General features: G+C 32.5%; 1 protein-coding gene across 1 annotated transcript in view; it reads left to right on the forward strand.

Moving 5' to 3' along the window:
- The first annotated feature begins 11,876 nt into the window (after window positions 1-11,876).
- The window catches only part of LOC140448844 (uncharacterized), a 207,916-nt gene continuing 204,337 nt past the window's right edge, over window positions 11,877-15,455 (forward strand). Inside the window, exon 1 of the mRNA XM_072541965.1 lies at window positions 11,877-12,075. The gene's annotated coding sequence lies outside the window, so the exon portion shown is untranslated. The remainder of the gene's footprint in view (window positions 12,076-15,455) is intronic.

The raw sequence follows: 15,455 nt of genomic DNA on the forward strand, positions 1-15,455 counted from the left end.
GGAGGCACATTGAAAAACACACAGAGTCTACATAAAAAGAAGAAGAAGAAGAAGAAGAATTTTATTGCCATAATTGGATGTTGTGGTCTCTTTAAAGACCAATGAGATAGTATAATTATTTTTTCTGACAGGTGTTATTAGTTAAAATTTATTTTATGTAATCAGATGAACTATCCTTTAATAAAGTCATCCGAGGAACGCATAACGTAACCGTGTAAGAGCGTCCAAGTAAGTACTACGAGATTTAACAATATCTATTTATTGTTATAATGCCTTAATCGTTGAAACGACATAATTAATAGTTTTATTGAAAATGACAAGTCGCCTTTTGAAAATGTATCAAATGTCCATTGATTTATTGTTCTTGTTCTATCAAATAAGTTTTGTGTGTACTATTCCAATAAAAAAATATTAAAAAACGTTTTATTAACAACAGATCTAAAAAGTAATCCTTACAAATAATTCAAATGTCAGTTAAATTTAACAAGAACTGTCTTCCATCTAAAATGCGTTGCATTGAACGAGCATTATATTATGCTAATTTCTACGGACACTCAAAAGTCATACAGCCACTTTATGCTACTCAATGCAATTTTATCTTTAATGATACACGTACACAATCAACCTTAGGCTGTGAACTTCAATCTCAAGTAGTTAATGTTTACTACAAAAGGAAAATTTTGCTTTTGGCTATGCATAGACAATACGTGTTGTTAAAACTTGTAGGAAGAGGAAGTTGTAACTGAAAATCATTTCAAAATTAGATTTATTATAGTCTTTAGATATATGATTCTGTTAAAATTTTTATTTCTGGAAAAAAACTTTTGGACAGTTCTTCTTTGAGACAAGAAAATACAGTTTTGTGTGTTTGAAATCTTTTTCCAATTTCTTTTTTTTGACTCCAAATGATATAGGTATCACAATATTACAAAAGGTTTTTAAAGCAGTGTCAATCTTATACTATACCCATCGACATGCATATTTTGATTAATTATCTTATTATAACAAATTTATTTACCCAGTGTATTTATCGCCCAATCTTCATGCAATATAAAAAATAATTATTTTTACTCTACCTCTCTCTCCAATGGCATCATTGTCCAAATCGAACCTTGGCCTCCTCGAAACTGTGCCTCCAATCCCGCCGGTCACGCGCCGATCTTCTCCAGGCGGCTCTCTAATCTAGCAAATTTTGCGCGTCCGCTGTCAATAATTCATCCTTCCACCTTTTACGCGGCTATTCTTTTGGTCTTGAGCCCTGCATTTTATTTTCATTCAATCTTTTGGTCTTCATTCTCACTAAATGACCAGAAGTCTCTGAAGTTTGACGAATTCTGAGATCGGCGCTCCTTTGAATATTTGGTAGAGTTTATGCCTGTAGCTCGATCTCCATACTCCGTTTTCGTTAATAAGTCCAAATATCTTCCTTAAGAGTTTTTTTTCCAAGACTTTCAGCTTTCTTTTTGTGTTTTCTGTCATCACCGATGTCTCGCATCCATAACATACTATTGGGATAATAATGGTGTTCTAGACCCTGATTTTCGATCTACAGTATATCTTTTTGTAGCTGAACACATAAACAAGTGAAAAATAAGCTTTGTTTCCTTTTACTAGTCCTCTTTGAATTTTTGGTTCATCTGTTCCATACGTATTTAATGCAACTCCCAGATATGTAAAATTTTCTACAGTTTTAATTTCATCGTTTAATTCAACTTTGCGTCTGTTTTATATATTAAATATTTATTTCTAGTCTCTTTTGCCTCTGTTTTTAATTGTTAATATATTTCTGCCGCCTCTTCCATTCTGAGAGAGATAATGCTGATATCATCTATATAGTCGGAAATCTATATTAATTTGTTTTTTAGGAGATTAGCTCATCCTATTACTACATATTCTAGAGATAGTTTGAATATTATCAGCGCCAGCCCGTCTTCTTGCTTTAATTCTTTGAGCATTGAAAATTTCTCAGTGAGTTTATTTTGTATTCTGACAGTTGCTGTTGACAAGTCCGTTGTTACTTTTACTAGTCGGATGTATTTTTGGGGCGATAATACGTCACGCATAATCAAAATCTTATCATTAATGTTCTTTGGGTGTTGTTAATTTTATTGGATTTACTGATGGTTGTTCTGAGTTTAAATACTTAATAATTTCTTGATCTTCTTCATTGTTGTGTGGTTGGAATACTGTTGCTACGTGTTCAGCAAATAATTCTGATTTTTCTTTATCGCTTCTTGCCCATTGGTTCTGTGTGTCTGTGGTTTTTCTTACTGGTGGGGATATTGCTTAAGGTTTTAATAATGATTTGATTGGTTTCCATATTGAATGGTCGTATCTATTAAGTTGTGTTACATATTTTTTGACAGACTCTTCTCTTGCAATTTTTAGTTGTGTTTTTAATTTATTGGTTAAGCGATTGTAAAACGTTTTATCCGCTGGGTTCCGACTTTGTTGTCATTTGGCTCTTGCTCTTCTTTTTTCAGCAATGAGCTTTTTCATTTCTAGTGGAATATTTATTCTATTCTCGATTTTATTTTTATCTGCATCGTTCGGTGTCGCTTCTTTTGCAGCGTTTTGCAATAATGTCATAAGGTTGTTTGTAGCTGCTTCTATTTCTGAAGGGCTTTTTAGTCTTACATTTAGTTTAATGTTTTCATCCAGTATTTTTCGGTAAAGGTTAAAATCTGTTCTAGGTCCATGCAGTTTTGGAGTTGGTTGTTTGTTAATAACGCATGTGCTAATTGTTGCAATAATTGGTGAATGATCTGAATATAGATCATAACTTGGAACTATGTCCATAAAGATATTCCTTTTATGATGCAAAAATCTAAGAGGTCTGGTCTTTTTTTGGGTCCGTTGGCCAGTACGTTGGTGTTCCTGTTGATAAATATGAGTATTTATTTTCTTGCATTAAGCTATAGAGCTCTCTCCCCTTTGTTGTTATTAATCTTGATCCCCAGTAAGTGTGTTTACTATTAAAGTCACCAGCTGCGATAAATTTTGGACCTAGAGTATTGAAGAAGGATCCGAAATAGTTTTTTTTAATATTGTGCTTTGGAGGGCAATATACTGCTGCTATTATTATTTCGTAAGGTAATGAGAACACTTTAATTACTGTAGCTTGGATACAGTCTGTTATATAACTTTCCATCATGAAATGTTTAATTGATTGTTTGATCAAGATTGCTGTACCTCCATGGGCTGTCTTGTCTGGGTGGTTAGTATGGTACGTTAGATAATGAGGTATTTTAAAATACGATTTGTCTGTAAAATGTATTTCACTTATTAATAATATATCTATAAAATTTTGTTGTAGAAATATTATCACCTCGTCATAAGAATAGTGTGTGAATCTTGGTTATCTGAAGGAGCAGCAGGAGGTTGTCTATTACTCGCTGCATTAGCATAGCTTACATTTGGTCTTACTGTATTGGGTATAAAGTTTCTGTTACGTGCTTGTGACATATTTTGGTGATGATTATATGTAGTTTGTGCTATATTTTTATTTCGATTTAAATTACGATAATATTAGTATCCTTTATAGTTAGCTGGGTGATCTCCTCCACATAAAGCACATGTAGCTGGTGTGTTCTTGGTCTTTTTACAGCTGTTTGTACTGTGCTGCCCTCCACATTTCACACAGACATATGGTCTATTGCAATATGTTTTTGAATGGCCATATAATTGACATCTCATACATTGGATTATATTTTTGTTTTTTATGGGTGGTTCAATTTGTATATCGCAGTGTTGTAATTTCTGAATTTTATAAATATATTGGTTATTGTCTGATGGTTCAAGGTCAACAAAGAACATATTTACCGGCTCTTTTGTAATCCTATGTTTAGCATTAATAATGTTTCTTACCTTGTGACCCAGTTTTGTCAGTTCTTCTTTGATATCTTCTGTTGCATGTGAATAGTGAAGGTATTTAATTACGACTCTATAGGCCCTTTCTTCCTTTGGTTGATATGTGTGATAAATAATGTTGTTCTCTCTCATATATCTTGATAATTTTCTGTATATTTCTGGATCGCTACAAATTATTTTGACTGTATTATTTGCCTTAGTCCTGGTTTCGTATTGTTCAGATTCAGCTATTTCTGTAAATTTTTTCCTCATTTCTGGGAAGTCGCTTACACCGTAAACAAATATTGGTGGTGGTTTAAGTTTTCTTGGCGCTGTTTCATTTTGATTGGTTTCATTTTCTTGGGTATCCGTTAGTGTATTATATTTGTTCGATAGTGTAATAGTATCATCTTCTTTGTCTGTTTCTACATTTGATCTGATTCTTCTGCGTTTTGTAGTTTTAACTACTTGCCATGAGTTTTTTGTTGACACATTTGCACTTTCTGGTTCGTCATCGCTTGTTGATGACATTTTGTAGTATTGCTGGCTATTTCTGTTATTTATATTGCTGTTGTGTGACTCGTTTTGTTGATTTATATATTGTTCTTGATTGCGCGGAAATATCATATTCGTCGAAGAATTGGTGGTTGGTTGATTTATTTGCATATTGTACATACCTGGTGTTTGTGATGAGATTTGTGGATAACCCTGTATATTGTTGATTTGTGATTGACCCTGTGTGTTGTTTGGAATCTGCATTTGTGGGTACCAATTCATTTGGTTTGATGGATACTGGATTGGTAATGGCTGGCTGTTTACATTTTGAATTTGTTGGCTAACTATGTAGTTGTCGAATCCTGGTCCCTTTCCCCGTTGGAAACATTATAAATAAATTACTGACTTATTTTTAAATTTTCGTAAACTACGATTTTAGTTGCTTAGGAAGCAACTCTAACATGGCTTCGTACAGACGCAATGTAGCGACATCTGATAATAAAATCGTAGACTAATTTTCGAAACCAAATTCAGAATTTTGCTTTAATCTGTGCCTTCTAAGAATTTCAAGGCAAAACAGACGTTGATAAAGATGTTATGAGAGACATGGGGAATCTAAAAATTGCATTCCACAACATAATCTCCTCAACTAAGCAAAATTCTTAGCGAATTGGTTTCTAGTACTCGTACAGTTACTCGATTTGAAATTAAATCTTAACTGTCTTTTCCTTTTTATTTCGATATACTCTGTACGAGTACTAGAAACCAATTCGCTAAGAATTTTGCTTAGTTGAGGAGATTATGTTGTGGAATGCAATTTTTAGATTCCCCATGTCTCTCATAACATCTTTATCAACGTCTGTTTTGCCTTGCAATTCTTAGAAGGCACAGATTAAAGCGAAATTCTGAATTTAGTTTCAAAAATTAGTCTACGATTTTATTATCAGATGTCGCTACATTGCGTCTATACGAAGCCATGTTAGAGTTGCTTCCTAAGACAGAAAAGATTTATTTCACGTTCAGAGCGATTGCGAAAGCCGTTCTGATAAGGCCTATTAGGCCGAAATACGTATAAGCGGATGCGCAAACGCCCTGTACGTGAAATGAAATCTTAACTGTCTTTTCCTTTTTAATTTGATGAGTTTATTGTTTTTAAGTCTATTACCAATTGATTGCTTTTTAATCAATTAACATTTACTTATCTGTTCAATTCGATAAAACCGGTCGCATGTTGATAACGGAGAACCATTTCACGTCCGCTCGGTTTGGAGTATCGATGTGAACTTTAACACTGAGATTAAGTCAAGAAATGATAAAACCAGTGTACGTCCAATAATGACATATACCTCAGAAATAAGACCCGACACAGCCACAACTCAAAGACTACCGGAAACAGCAGAGATGAGAGTGCTGAGAAGAATTACAGGAAATACGCTGAGAGATCGAAAGAGGAATGAAGACAATAGAAGAAAATATAATGTATAGTGTATAAATGAATGGACACAAAATAGAAAAGAAGAATGAAATAATCACATTAGCAGAATGGAGGAGACCCGTGTTGTCAAAATAGAAAGAGATAAGTCACCAATCGGCAAAAGAAGTATCGGACAACCGCACAAAAGATGGAGTGACAACCTTCCATAGAGGTATTAATCCGCCAATGAACAAGTAGAATTGCTTATAAAGAGGAAGAAGTAGAAGAATAAGAAATTACATACAAACAAAAAATAAATCCTTATTCAGTGTTTACGAAAAATTTTTTGTATGAAAACTATTATTTATTACAGATATTTTACCTCTAGTATAAGTTATGATTTATATCGAAATAGTAAATATTTGGTAACGAAATACCATTTTAAATAATTTATCGATAAAAGTATATCACAGATTTCTTTGTATTAATCTTAGTCAGGATTCTTTGAAGGTCGCATCGGAAAGACCAACGATATTCGTGAGATGATCATGTCAGATCGTAACATTGCTTTAGATTTATACTTGTCTTACATTTTTTTAAATCGTTTATCCGTTTATTTCCTTCGAACGAAACTATGTTGTAAAAAATGGTATTTCAATGGTATAATAAATGGTTATTATTATTATTAATGGTTAAGTTCAAATTTTGTTGCGTTAAAATTAACCTATATAATATATATATATTGTTATGATATGTAAAATCGAGAAAAATATTGGTTTGTTTAAAATATTTCAAAGTTCAAAAAAACATTAAAATAATTCAGATAAGTAGGATAATATCCAACAAACATTTCGGAGAAGGAAAGTTATTAAATTCTTGAATTACCTGTACTAAACAAAATGTAAGCTTTGCATAAATTATTTCTTTGTTATACTTGAGTGACCCGCATAATTTTAAGTGAAATCCCAAAGACAATTGAAATACATTAATGCAGTGATTAAAGACAATAGAAGGGATTATAGAAAGAGGTTTTTGTTAGTTTTTAAGAATTATAGAAAAATATTATTTGTAAATAAGTTTTAGGAAATTTATAATTATAGGTAAAAATTTGTTTGTTATCGAAATGAAAAAATGGGGGAATTGTGACGAGTTTTGATTGGCGGAGATTGAAAAAGGTGGGATAAGTATGTAGGAAAAAGTTTAGCGAGATTGAGGAGAGAGAAAAGATATAGGCAGTTGGTTTTCCAAATCGGTAAGAGGAACAGGGATTGTTCTCTGGCGGTTCCTGAAATGTAGCAAGCAGTAGTGTTGAATGTTAGTGAGTTTTTGTGGAGTTAGTGTATCTGACAGTAGCTGAAGCAGCAAAATATTGTAAGTCATATTTCTCTACTTATATTCCAAGAGTCACTGTTCAGGCCAACGAGAGATTCAGTTTATCGTAAAGAGAAGATATTCCAAGAGTCATTTTTCACTCGGGCCAACGAGAGATTCAGTTTATCGAGAGGAGAAAGGCTATCATAATTTGAATGATTTGTGCTTTTGAAGGAGATCATTAAGGACGATATACTTGCAACAATCTGTGTAAGATTGCTGATTACATAGGGAGCGGTTGAGAGGAGATAATATAGTCTACAAGGAACAAGGATTTGGACCACTCATCATCAGAGAGAGATATTTTTGTTTCTGCAGTTTTTTTCTTTTATTGATAACAAAATTTTACACGTAATTGAGAAAGGATATAAATATTTTGATTAGGAGAGTTAGAATAGTTTGGGATTTTGAGTTTTCAATTAATATTGTTTGTACCATAAATTTTGATTGTTCACGTACGGAGAACAAAATTTTGAGAATCCTTATATGAGATTTGTTTATTGAAAACTTTTGAGTGTGAATTATTTCATTATTTTTATTTCAATATATAGTGTTAGATCATATGTGTTTTTTATTATTCCGGTATTCTCTGGACCTTACCTTTCACATGTAATAGCATAGATATTGAAGCACGAATTTAACCCTGAGATAAAAGAATTAAAAATTGTGATAGAGTCATAATCATATCATTTAAATAATTTTAATTAATCAAAAAAATTAATTAGCTAATTATTGCTTGGCGCACCAAGACTTTAAATATCACAATAATATATATATATATATATATATATATATATATATATATATATATATATATATATATATATATATATATATATATATATATATATATATATATATATATATATATATATATATATATATACAGTGTATACTCGATTATCCGTCAGGGAACCGGACCAAGGGTATGACGGATAATCGAAAAGACGGTTAACAGATTAACAGAACATTAAAAAAAATTTAGAGCATTACTCTCAAATTTTATTTGTATGTTTTATTTGACAATATAAGAGGGAGTACAGTCGAATCAATTTGATTTAAAATATTCCGAAATCTTTGTTTGTTTTATTGTTATTTCACATTTTACAATGTCTTCTACGTCTAGCAAATCTACCTTATTTGCTTCTTCTTGCCGAAAATATCACTCGATGAATTGTTGTATGTGCGATGCAGCTTCTCTAGCTTCTTTACGCAAATCTTTGTGAGTTGCAATAGCATCATCAACGTCGCAACCATCAAAGTCTCTGTCAGCTTCTGAATCAGTTTCGTCCGCCTCTGTTGCCAGTTCAACGATTTCATTATCTGTCAGCAATCGATAGCCGTTTGCGCCCTCATCACATGTTAACCATTCGTTTATGTCATCTTTAGGCAACGAAAACAAAACAGTTGATTCAGCCATAACTTTATTTGCTACCGAATCACGCTCGGTTGTCACGGGGGCATTTTCATCTTGAGTTGATTCAGGCCATAATTTATTCCAAGCTCTTTTCAGCGTTACTTCCGAAACATCAGCCCAAGCATCCACAGTATTGTCGACTGCGTTTTTTAAATTGTATGCTTTCCAGTATTCTGGCAAAGAATATTCCTCTTCCATAACTAGGTTTTGAATAAATTTTTTTCTGTATCTTCTTTTGAATGTTTTAATGACCGACTGATCCATTGGCTGTATCAATGATGTTGTGTTCGCAGGCAGAAAAGAGCACGTGATATTTTCATCGTCACTTCGGAGCATACCGGCTTCAGGATAAGCAGGTGCATTGGCCAAAATGAGAATCGCCATTGGTGGCAAATTTGTTGCTTGCAAGTATTGTCGAACATCCATTATAAAAACTTTAAAAACAAGACGTTAGAAAAATAGATAAACAAATTTTGGTTTGCAGTACATACCTTTTTGAACCAGTCAGCGAATATTTCCTGGGACATCCATGAATATGTTGTGCGTAGTAGTTAACGGAAAGCGCGTTCATATTAATGCCCTTGTAAAAACGTGGTCACCACTTGCATTTGAACATATCACTGCTGTGATTCGTTGCTTTTTGTTATAAATCCTGGTTTATATTTTTTAGACAGTGCAGCGAGTGTTTTCGTTGACAATGCTTTGTAGTTTAAACCAGTTTCATCCGCATTGAAGACTCGATCGTGTGTCAAACCATATTCATCGATCATATCTTGAAACTTTCTTTTATATTCGTCAACGACTTCATTACTTGCGGCGCTCAAGTTTTCAACTACGATTTTCAGTTCCCGTATACCGTGGCGATTTTTGAACTTTTCCAACCAACCGCTGCTTCCTTTGAATGAAGGATTGTTATTCAATTTTATGTTGAAAAACAACGCTTTTTCGGTAACAATTGGTCCAGACAAAGGAACACCTTTGCTTCTTTTTTGAACGAACCAAAAATACAGAGTATTGTGTTGTGCCGTGTCGAGTGATTCATTTGTTGCTTTTTTTCATTGTCTATGTTTCATTCGGCCATCCAACGATTCCATTTGCAAAGCATACTTTTCAATTGCTTCAGCATTTTGCTTCAAATCATTGATTGTTGTTCTCGGAACATCATACTTGTGACACAATCAATGTTCGAATTTGAATCAAACTGAATTATGTTGACACACAGATAATAACTGTAATAATTACTGTGCTCTGCGTTTTTATTTTCGGCTTGCGATTCTAAAAATGAAATTCTAAAAGCACTGTATCATTTATCATTACCTATTTAAATTAAAATTTAGCCCAGAGCCCTAAATAAGAACAATAATTATTTACATAAAAAAATGCGGTGGTGGCACAACTTCACGTGTACATTTCAACGAATTTCGTTTGGCTTATCGCAATGATTAAACAAAATGAATTGATGACTAAAAAATTTTTGGACCCTGACGGTTAACAGAGGTGACGGTTAATAGAGAGACGGATAATCGAGGTTTCACTATATATATATATATATATATATATATATATATATATATATATATATATATATGTAGTTTCAGTTGTTTTTCGGGTTTGACTCCGTGTTAAATAGTTTTGGTTTTTAGAAAAACCATTGTTTTGGCGACGTTTAGGCAAGGTCACACTTGCCACTGTCAAGTCAGATTAGTTCTGCTTCTTCTTGATGTTCCAGGCGAACTGTTCTATAACTGGTGTATACTGATATATTATTGTATTAAAAATGTTTCATAGCTGCTGAAATAGGTTTAAACCCCTTTAAATTAGATAAAAATCATAGTTATATTTATTAAAGTGATGACACAAGGTCGATGTTTTGAGATTTCACTCAAAGACATATTTTTTCTCTGCTCGAAAAGGGGGACTACTTTGCCCACCGGGTAAAATAAGTCAACTCGTAACAAGAAACAAACGTAATAAAATTACACAAAAACAGTAACAATATAAAAATTCAAAGATGTGTCAGACAGGGTGACACACTATCACCAAAGCTTTTATAATTAATCTAGAACGTGCTTTTAAAACTCTGGCTTGGGATTATAAAGGGATAAGTGTCGACGAGTAAAAACTACACCACCTGAGTTATGCTGATGATATAGTTTTTATAGGAGGTGTAGTTAGAAGTAATAGAAAGAGGCTGCAGAGAAATCGGTTTAAAAATAAATATCCCCAAAACAAAATACATGACGAATCTCGTGTCCATTAACAATTTCAAAATTCAGAAAGACGAAGTAGAACTTGTTGATAAATACGTATATCTTGAACACGAAATAAGAATAGACAAGGAACCAAACAGGTAAGGTATCAAGAAGAATATCGCATGGATGAGAGCATATGAAGCACCTAAAAACGTATTTAAAGACAGGAACATACCAATTGATCGGAAGCGGAAAGTTTTCGATCAGTGTGTTCTGCCAGCAATAACCTACGGTGCGAAAACACTGTCCGTAACAAAAAACAATAATTTAAAACTAAGAGAAGTACAAAGAAGGATGGAGCGTTCAATGATAGGAGTAACAATAAAAGACAAGATCACAAACGAAGACCTACGAAAAAAAAACCAGAATTGCAGATGTTGTGGAGATAGCTTGCAGATTGAAATGTAGATGGCTGGTCACGTAGCAAAGATGAAAGATGGAAGGTCGACCCGCAAGTTAACCAAATAGGGACCAAGGACAGATAAACGAAACAGAGGAAGACCACCTACACGATGGCACGATGATCTGCGAAAGATGACGAAAAATTGGATACATACTGCTTAAGACCGTGCTATTTAAAGGGTACTGACGTCATTACTGCGAGAAAACAGTGACAAAAATCGATATATTTTTGTTTTTTTTTTCAAACTCTATTAGGAACAAAATCATGATTTTGTGCGTTACTTTTGGGCTACACTGTACATTTTTTTTTAATATATAACCGCACAACAGAACATCTTTAGATCTTCCAGTACCATTGTTAATTATGGTGGGTCACACCGTATGTGTTTATTGAGGACATCCCAAAAGAATTTTTTAACAATCCATTAGATAATGGATTATATTGCCACAACAAAAATAAAAAGATCATTACCAATACTATAAATAAAATCGCTGTGGAAATTAAATTGAACATACATTTTTTACATCACACAAATTAATATCAAATCACGCACAAATCTTTGCCGATTGAAAAAATCCACCGTCGCCTTCGGCGGTCTTCGCCTCGAGCTGCTGGCCTAACGTGAGTGTGTGAAGAATATTGTGAAAGGTCGTCGAGATGGTGAAGAAACATGCTTGGTAGTGGTTGAAGGGGGAGAACGGATTGTTTGGGTTCATCTCTTGATGTTCTAATGATGCGCTTTGGTGGATGTAGTTAGTCTTCTTCTAGTGCATTGCTCTCGTAGTTTATTCGAAGTTGTTTCGGGCGTTTTTGATAAGGAATCTTCCGGAACGATCGCGAGAACAGCTGTTTTTGGATTTTTTGAATCAATAAAGTAAGTGATTTTTCATTGTAAATTAATAGTATTATTTTTGTTGTTTATTTGTTTTTGTAGAAAATAGCTTAAATTTCTTTATTTTGCATTCTTCTTAACGAAAGCTGTGTTCGATATTTCTTATTCTAATTTTTTAAAGGGAAATTACAATTTTAGTTAGTTTACTTGGTCTAATTAAAGTATACAATTTTATATCAATAATTTAATTTTTTAAATTGGTTATTGTACATTAATTTAAGTGATTTAAGAAATTTCTTAAGATAAGGACGATATCGAAAACTTATCATAGCCGGGCATACTTGAGAGTGCCAGTATAACAGTAAAACTATCGCAAAAAGCGTGAAAAATACACAGAGTAATTGATTAGAATTATAAAGGCATTATGTAAAAGATACCAAAAAAACTATTTATGAAAATTAAAGATAGCTTTAAGCTTTACACTTTTAAATTGGCTACACTATTATACGGTGTTTTATAAATTCGTGCCGGCTAAGAGTAATATTTTGGTTAACCCATTGTAGGCTAGAGTTCTAGTTATAGATCACTGAAAATTAAATTTTTTTAATCATTAAAATTTGTTTTTCATTTAAAGAAAAAATTACCATAAATATTTTTGGCTATAGTAAACTGAATTAAAATTGTTTTGTGTTATATTTCCAATATTCTTTCTGAGAATAAATCTCCGAAATATAAAATGTTGAATCGTTATTATATGCTTTATTTTACTAATCTATTAATAGGATACTTAGTTTTCAAATTGGGCAGTATTTCAGTATTGAGTTGAATGTGAACAAGTCGTTTTATTTTTTTTTAATTTTAGATTTGTTTAATGCAATATGTGTAAAAAGTTTTATATTTTCTCATATTTAGGAGAAATTATTCCGCAGTAACTAATATTTTACCGAATATTATTTTGAATAACAAATATAAAAATAAAGTAAATAAACTGATTGTGAAATAATATGAACATAAATCATTCAAGCAATTTATACTTGAAAGGCTTATTTGATTCGGCTACAAATTTTGAGATTTCTGTGGAAGTAGCGGATACTGTTATAATTTTGATGTACTGGCACTAAACATGATCGTGAATATTTGATCTTATTTGATGAAGAGTAGTACTTGATATAGAAGATTGCATTTCTGAATCTGCAAGCCAGTGGGTATTTTTAATATTCTATTTACCAGCAGGGATTTATTGTGATTATGTAAATATCAAGCAATAGGAACCTTGTGGGAAAATGGATTAGCGAAGTGTCTTAACTTCTTAGTTAGTAATTTCTGTATACTCGGTAGTATTTTAGATCCTAAATTCAGTATTTTTCGTTTCATATCGTGATTTTCGTGTTTTTGCTACGTTGGACGATTATAATTTTTTGTATAGTAATCTTCTTCTTCTTCTTCTTCTTCTTCTTCTTCTTCTTCTTCTTTCTTTTTGTATGTAGGCTTTAAAGCCTGTTTCTTCTTCAGTATTAGCCTCCTAAATTGTTTAAATTATCGCACCATCTCTTTCTTGGTCTGCCAATACTTCTTCGTCCATTTGGTGACTTATCTCATCTTATTCGTACTATTCTATCCTCTGTCATTCTACTAATGTGTTCGTTCCACTCCTGTTTCCGTTTTGTCTGCTTAAGTTAAGTGCTTAAGCTTAAGTGTGGTGTTCAGTGGATTTACACATCTAATTGTTGGGGTGTTCTTTATCTCCTTTTTTGACATTTGTATCATTATGATGTTTCTCCATGAGTCTGGTATCTTGCAGTGCAATATTAGCTTTTGTATAAGTTTTGTCATCTCAAGGGTTATACTTTCTCCTCCGTGTTTTAGAAGCTCGTTGGTTATTCCGTCTGGTCCTGGTGACTTTTTATTTTTGAGTGAATTTATGGCCATCTCTACTTCCTGAAAACTGATTTTTATTTCGTGTTTTAATTCAGGTACGTTATTGTGTTGATTAATATTTTCCTTTCCTTTAAACAAGACCGTCAGGTATCTTTCCCATTCTTTTGCTGGTATGTTATCCTATTCCTTCAATTCTGCCATTTCTTTCCGTTGGTTTTTTATGAATCTCCATATTTGTTTCTGTGTACCATAGACGTCACTTTCCATCCTTTTTGTAAACTGTTCTTAGTGTTCATTTTTTGTTCTTCTTACCAACTGCTTTGTTTCATTTCGTATTCTTCTATAGGTGTCTCGGGATTCTGGAGTATTTGATGTTTCGTACTTCGTGTAGGCCTCTCGGTTCTCTTTACATATCTCTTTTATTTCTTTTCTGAACCATGGTGTACTGTTTTTGTTTCTTTTGTTCAGTATGACTTTGCATTTTCCTAGAGCTTCTGTTGCTGCTTCTTTAATGTTGTTTTTAATTTTCTCCCAGTTCGCGTTTATATCTTCGATGTCGTCTATTTGTTTTAGCTGTATCTTCTGTGCTAGCCTACTTTGGTACATTTCTCTTGTAGTAGTAGTCCTATAGTAATCTTCAACAGTATTAATTATCTGATTATTGCCGTTTGTAGTAATTCCATTTTTTTCTTTTACTTAGTATTTTTCTTGTCGGCCTTGGCTATTTAACGAGTTTTTAACGCTTTTATGCTCTTGTTTTTCTCTATAATATTATTTTCGATTTTTTCGATATTGTTGTCTCTGATGTCTGTATCCTTTTTCTTATGACCTTATTAAGGTCCTTATCTTTTAGTAAATTTCGATCCATGCAGCTTGTGTCCTTAATCATCTGTTATGTCTGTCTTTATTTATTATTTTTCGGTTTCGGATTCCTATGGGTTTTTTTGATCAAAGTGATTATACTGGTTCCTATCGTTTCTGCCAAGTCTTTTATGTAATTTTTTTTAACTTATCTATTGGTTTTAGGTTAGATTTAAGATGTTTCTGGTAATTAATACTGTTTTCCATAAGTTCTTTAGTAGTTAAGGGTTCTTTTTTGCAAAATTGGTTTTTTTTTTTTTCAAATTTTATATTGATTATTATTTTTGCTTTTATTAAGCTGTGGTCACTTCCAAGACTAAATCTATTGAGTACCGATACATCTGTTACTATATATTTCTGGTTGACTAATATGTAATCAATTTTGTTTTTGGTTTTCCTGTCTGTGCCTATCCAGATAAACCTTCTATTATCTGGTGCATTAAAAAATGTTAAAATTAAATGTTAAAAAATAGGTTTTGCCCCTGTGTGTATGTAAGTAACCATTCTTCAATTTCTTTCGTAATTTCTAGACCATATATTCCTTTATTTGGTATGTTGCCGGTATGCCTCCCTAGTTTGGCGTTAAAATCTCTCATGTTTTTTTTTAAATGAGATGTCCATGGCTTTAGATATAAAAAATATCTTTCTATCTTTCTAGAATTTCTCTATTTCTTCATCTGTTG

This window comes from Diabrotica undecimpunctata, chromosome 1, assembly GCF_040954645.1.
Source record: "Diabrotica undecimpunctata isolate CICGRU chromosome 1, icDiaUnde3, whole genome shotgun sequence".
Taxonomy (NCBI): domain Eukaryota; kingdom Metazoa; phylum Arthropoda; class Insecta; order Coleoptera; family Chrysomelidae; genus Diabrotica; species Diabrotica undecimpunctata.